At 38.8% G+C, this 6,948-nt stretch overlaps 1 pseudogene; it reads left to right on the top strand.

Moving 5' to 3' along the window:
- LOC102501241 (cytochrome b-c1 complex subunit 6, mitochondrial-like) overlaps positions 1 to 2,308 on the top strand; it is a 45,278-nt pseudogene extending 42,970 nt beyond the window's left edge.
- The last annotated feature ends 4,640 nt before the right edge of the window (positions 2,309 to 6,948 follow it).

Here is a 6,948-nt window from a genome sequence, read left to right as displayed (position 1 = left end):
CCCGGGGGGATGGCCAAGCCGCAATCCCTTCTCCTCCATTCTCCTCTCGGGATCTTGGGCACATATGCACACGTGCCCGACATGAGTTTAAGCCACCGGGTCCGGGACTCGAACCGTGGTCGACTATGTGGGAGTCCAGCGACATAGCCATTACGCTAACTGCTGGTCCCTCTATTTGTACATCTTTAAGGAACCTCCATATTGTTCTCCACAGTGGCTGAACCAGTTTACATTCCCACCAACAGTGTAGGAGAGTTCCCATTTCACCACATCCCCACCAACACTTACCACATTTTATATTTTTAATCTTTGCCATTGTGATGGGGGTTAGGTGGTATCTCATTGTGGTTTTCATCTGCATCTCCCTTATGATGAGGGATGTTCAGCATTTCCTCATATGTTTTTTGGCTGTTCATATGTGTTCCTTAGAGAGATCTTTGTTCAGCTCATTTTTCCATCTTTTATTTGGGCTAATCATTTTTTTTTCCACATAAGGCACTGAGTTTCCTGTGTATTCTGGTTATCAGTCCCTTGTCTGAGGCATATTTAACAAAGATATTTTCCCATTCTGAGGGTCATTGATTCACACTTGTTACTTTGTCCTTTGCTGTGCAGAAACTTCTTAGTCTAATATAGTCCCACTTGTCTATTTAGGGATTATTGCCTGTGCTTTGGGAGTCTTATTTAAGAAGTCTTTGCCTACTCCAATGTCTCCCAGAGTTTCCCCAGTATTTTCCACCATTAGTTTTATATTTTGAGGTCTTAGGTTTAGATCTTTGATCCATTTTGAGTTGACTTTTGTTCACAATAAATTCTTCAGGCACTATTTTAACTTAAAATTGTTAATACTCATAATTAAATGTAAAGCCAACATTATTTTGCCCTCATTGATCAGGTGTATGATTAATTTGCATATTAATTTATATACATATCTATTCATCATATGTATTCTTATCACCATCCTTGTCCCCATTGTTCTGGTGGGCACTGGAGCAAAGTTAGTAGTCTAGTTCAGGAAACCAACAAGGAAACAGGAAATTATAGGACCAATCAATGATATAATAAAATAAATATCAACTGCATCAGGAGTATAAAGGAAGGGGTAATTCAATATAACAGTGGCTAGGAATACAGAGAATCAATGAAGATTTCAGACAAGAAGTGATATGTGGATTGAACTTTAAAATATAAATTGAATTTCAACAAGTGAGGGGAGTAGGCATGCCTTGTAGGTAAAGGAAGTAGAATTAATAAAGGATTAAAAATGTATAAACCCAGGAGTCCATGGATTGAAGGAATGTGTCTAGGAATGGAGGTGATGGAGCTGGATATGTCTATTATGACCAGATGGTAAAGAACTTCTATGGTCATATTAAGGAACATACATTTTATATTGACACAGTGTTGAAGGAAATAAAATTATCAGATCTGTGTTTCAGATTTATGTAAGATTTCTGCATGTAGAACCTTGTCCGAATGTACTGCCTTTAGTCCCTTTTTAAACTATATAAAATTTCTAACTTTGAAGCAAAAGCTTACCTTGGTAAGAGTGTGGAGTACCAACTACCCAGGGGAAAAATTGAAGGCAGGGTGACCAATTAGCAGATTAGTAGGCCATGAAAGGCTGAATTAACAAAATGGTTAACTGCAAGACTGGAGAAATACTAAGATGGTGACGTTTGTAGTAATAATGATAGACTGAATAAGGGGAGAGAGAAGAAAAGGATTCCATGATGACTTGCAGGTTTCTAGTTTTGGTGAAAGGGCAAATTTAGTTTTATTCAATGAAGTGATAAATATGAACTATAGACTTGTAACCAGTAAGACAAAAAATGATAAGCCTATTATATTTTGTCTGAAGAGAGTTGGAGGTGTAAAGCTTTACAGATTAGTCCACAGGTCACCTGGCCAAGTTGAGTCACATTTGAATCTGATGGAGTGAACTTCATCTGAAGATTATGTAATTGAGCTTCTTGGTCCTGCAGTGGGGCAGGTGCTGCTGTTTCTGCTCATGTTGGATCCAGAACTGTAGCAAGACATGACAGGTGGATGAGTGAAAGATGCTGACCGGGTCTGGAGATCCCAAGGAGGAAGAGAAAGCAGAATTAGTGGATCTCCTAACAACAGTGAGAGAGCAACTGGAGAAGTGTATAAAGACCCGGGAGTGGCTAAAGCTCTGTGATGATCATGTATCCTCTGGGTCATGCACAGAAAAGGATTTCACAGAGGAGCTCTTTGATTTCTTGCATGCAAGGGACCATTGTGTGGCCCACAAACTCTTCAGCAGCTTGAAATAAATGTGCAGATTCAATCACCCAGTCTTCATCATCTGGGCATCAGGATACTTCCTTATGGTTTTGAACATACCATTTGTATATAATTTGTGAACTGTAAGTTCATATAAACCTCATGGAATTTGGCTTAGGCAAGTAACTTCTATGTAATTAGCAATGGTTCCATCAGAATAAAGTCCTGTGACCTGTAAAAAAAAAATTATGGAATTGGGATGAATACAATGACTGATGAACCTTTCTGTCTTTCTTGGTTGAGCAGAGTACGTAAGTGCCATTTATATGACAGCTATTGGTCTCATATTAGGTAGACATGTAAAGACGTTGTATATAGGTACAAGTATGAGAATGAATGTTGAATGGCAAAAGTGTGCCAATCCTGGACCTGTTTTACTTCTATCCATTCTTCGGTTTTCCTCAGCTCTGTTCCGTATGGCTAAAGGGAAGGAGCAACTGCCACAGTCTATTTCCCAGGCTCCCTTGATAACTAACTTTATTGGGAAGTGGGGAGAAATCACAGTATTTATTCTCTCTTTGCTTCTAATGGCATCTCAGGTACCATGGCCTCTCTTCTGTGGCTTTAGTCCCCCTATAATTCTAGTTGTAAGCCAGGTAATTTTCTCTCTCAGGCTTTGGTAAACCTGCCTCTTCCATTTGCCCTCCAGCCTGGGACTACTGTGGTATCTGGTGTGGTTAATCTTAGGTGATCATACTGTCCGCTCTTTGACTTCTCAGTTCTTCTTTTACCCGTGTAAACAATTCTCTGCATTCAATTCTATGTTTTTAATATTCATGTGCTGTCTGTTTTTCTTAGTTAGAATGGTACTGATACAAATGGTCAATAATGTCAAATGCCACAGAGTGATTAGAGACGAAAATAATTGAGAAAAAAACCAATGGGTTGGACAATTAGGTCTTTGGTGACCTTTGGGAAAGCAGTTTTAGTGGAAAGCCAGATTGCTTTGGGATGACAAATTAATAGGTGAGGAAATGAAAGCAGCAAATACCAAGCAGCTTTTCCAAGAAGTTTAGCCCCAAAAGATTTTGACAGTAGCTGGACAGATAGGCACACTCACAGAGTTATTTTATATTATGTTATGCTATGTTATATGTTGTATCATTTAGAAAGTCAATAAGATATTTGCTCATTGAATTTACTTATTCACAATTGCTTCATTTCTGAGAATCACTGATCCATTGGACCCAAAACAGCCATATTTGATCATTCGCTCCAGTGCATTACCTTCAGACAGAGCCAGAGTTTTAGCATCTCTAAGGAAAACCCAGATCTAAAAATTACTCATTATTTGTGTCAAAAGTATAATATGCCTGCCAAGTTAACAATATAATTTCAAGATGTATTAATAGAAATATATTTTCCACATCAAGGTAGGTCATAATAAGGTCATAATACCCAGTACAGATGGGAATGTACTCAGGATTATGTGTTCCATTCTAAGCCCATATCCTAAGGAAGGTGGGAATTAATATATTTAAAAGTACCCTATTGAGAGCCACCCAGATAAGTTGTCATATGAATAAGAATTAAGGTGGCTAACTGGAGAGGTTTGGACTGAAATGAAGGTTTAAGGTGCTCATCAGAAATAAAAGATGGAACGACATCATTCCATAATTGATGGTTTGCTACTTGGAAAAAGGAGTAGGGAACTAGCATATGACAAGTACTTACTAGGCACTAAGCAGTTTATCAAGTATTTTAATTCTCACAGAAACTCCTTGAAGTAACTACTGTCTCCACTTTACAGATCAGAAAATATAAAGCTCAGAATGATTAAGAAACTTCCTAACTTCTCACAGTCATTAAAAAGACCCAATATAAACTCAGAAAAATGCATATACTGGGACTAGCAGTTAGCGTAATGGCTATGTCGCTGGGCTCCCATGTAGTCGACCGTGGTTCGAGTCCTGGACCCGGTAGCTTAAACTCACACTGGGCACCTCTGCATGCGTGCCCAAGATCCCGAGAGGAGAATGAAGAAGGGATTGCGGCATGACCATCTGCCCTGGGGGGTGACTTCTCGCTTTCTGTTTCTCTGTCTCTCTCTGTCTTTCTGGCGAGCGCACACACCCTATAGCAAAAACCTCTCAAAAAAACAAACAAACAAACAAAAAACAAACGCATATACTTTCTACCACAGCGTAATACACATTAAACAAGTGAGTTAAATTTATAGAGACTAGGTTGAGTTGGTATCAATATATATCTGGTCTTGGCTTTGGATTTTGACCTCAAGTGGAAACCTCAGCATTTCCTTTTTTCAATTTATACTGAAAGAAGTAAAGATCATGGTTAGAAATTAAATTGGGTTATTGAAGTAGGCCTCCTTAGAGATTTAGCAGGACTGCTGCCATTTGAAATTACAAAAGGACTCAAATAAGAACAATCTGACCAAGTGCTGAGTCCTAGGGAGGCCTGTTTGAGGAATGGTCAAATGAGAAACTAGGAATGAGTATTTGAAGCAAACAGGAGTCAGGATAATTATTCAGGGGAAAGTGATCGATTCTGATCGTAGTGAGGAATGATTTGCACCTGCTTATATCACATACCAATAAAAACTAAGAACATGTCAAACTTTTCAAGACAGTTTGATGGTGCTTTCTGACTGTCTCTCTGCAACCAGTTACAGAAGTAAACTCCTGTCTTCTCTAGCGTCTGCCTCTCGTTTCATTAAGCAGTCAAACTTAGTTGCCAATAATACTATGAAAAAAAAATGTCTTGGATTCCTGTCTTGATTGTTTCAATGTCTTCAACTATTTCCCCTTAAGACTGGGTGATCAGGACAAATTTCCCTGCCCAACCGTACTCCCTGGAAGCAAAGGAGTAAGAATGCCTATCATGCAGCCTTTGTCGAACAAAATGAGTCTTCATGGCTCAACTTCATCAAGTCACCTTTCAAAGTCTACCTTCTCTGCTTCTTTGAGACCCACACTTTCCACTCTTCACCTTCCCTTTTTCCCCTCTACATGACACCAATACCTGCATATCAAAGTTAACTTGTCTTGGGACCAGCAGATGGCATAATGTTTATGCTGCTGGACTCCCATGTAGTCAACTGAATTTCGAGTCCCGGACCTGGCAGCTTAAAACAAATGCCAGGTGCATGTGTATGCATGCCACAAATCCCAAGAGGTGATGGAGGAAAAGAGATTGTGGAACAGGGATTTGAGGGGGGGAGGGGGTGATTTCTCACTTTTGCTCTGTCTCTATGGCAAGCGCACAAGCCTCATAGCAAAAATATCTCTTAAAAAATTAACTGGTCTTGTGTCATGCCATCTTGGTATTCTGCTTTCTCCTTTTAAAATTTACAACTCAATAGTTACATAAGCCAACTGTACCCCTTTTTTTCTAAGCCAGTGGGTAAATTGCAACAATGGCCTCCTATAGAAAATATCATAGCCCATAAAACCTTGCTCTTAGGAAATACATATTGAATTCACATTAATAGGCCAAATACTTAGAATTGCAGACACATTGTCAGATGAACTCTGGACTGGTTACCTATCTTAGTGTATAAGAACACTTCTAGTTGGAAAATTCTTTCTCGTATTTTGCCTAAATCCATCATGATGCAATTTACACTCCATTCTCCTTGTTCTGTCCTAAGAGAAGATTGAGACCAGCTGGTGAGCATTCTCTGTGTAATAGCTCTTTTTACACTTAAGACTATTATTAAATCCCCCTTGGCCTTCTATTTTCCAGGCTGAACAATTCCAGTTCCATTAACCTTTCTTCATAGCCCTTATTTTTCAATTATTTAATTATCCTGATAACAGTGCTCTGAACCCTCTCCATGTTCTGCAAGTGTCTTCATCCATGAAGCTCCAAAGTGGATAGACTTTTATAAAGGATCAAGAAAATTCTAAATGTTAGGACAAAATTCTTTTGGAACCTTAGGTCATGTAGACACTTGTCACCTAGAGATTTAACTTTCAATATTTAGCTATTTATGAGCAAAGGAACAATTTGCTATTTTACCAAGTCCAAGAGTTAAAGGATATACAAACACAGTATATGGATGTAAATACCAGATATAGTGTGTGTCAAAGAGGAAAGTCTGAGGAAGGACATTCAGAAGAAAAATAGGGAGCCAAAGCATTAATATCACAAAGAAATGTGGTATTATCTGTTGAAGATATTTTGTAGTTTTGTCAACTGTACTAGGGAGAAATGTTCACCTGTTGAAATATCCATTTTGTAAGCCAAATAATAATGTGATTGAATGTATAAAAGAAAATGAAATAAATTTTTTTTTTTAAAAAAAGGCATTGGCCCTGAACAGCTTCTCATATACAGGATCCCAGGTAGTATGCAAATGTCTCTGCCCTTAGCATCTACAGCTCAGCAGGGCTACACCATTCACCCCTTATATTTGCATATGCTGTAACTCTTTTATAGTGTTGAAAATGTTTGAGTAGAAAATTATCATGAAAAAGAAAATTAGACCCAGCAATCCTGTCTCAGAGGTAACCACACACTTTCAGTGCTGGAAGCCATAAGGAAAGACTGGGGCTCTGCTCCAGGTCAACTTGTACATGCCAGGCTCATGTGAACATACTGAACATTCTCATGATCCTGATCAACCAAGAGGGCTAGGGGAAGGATTGCAGCATGAACCTTGTTGAAGGTGCTTATACT

This window comes from Tupaia chinensis, unplaced genomic scaffold (genome assembly GCF_000334495.1).
Source record: "Tupaia chinensis unplaced genomic scaffold, TupChi_1.0 Scaffold143898_1, whole genome shotgun sequence".
Taxonomy (NCBI): domain Eukaryota; kingdom Metazoa; phylum Chordata; class Mammalia; order Scandentia; family Tupaiidae; genus Tupaia; species Tupaia belangeri.
Note: the sequence above shows the minus strand (reverse complement) of the source record. Positions and strands in the feature narration are given on the sequence as shown.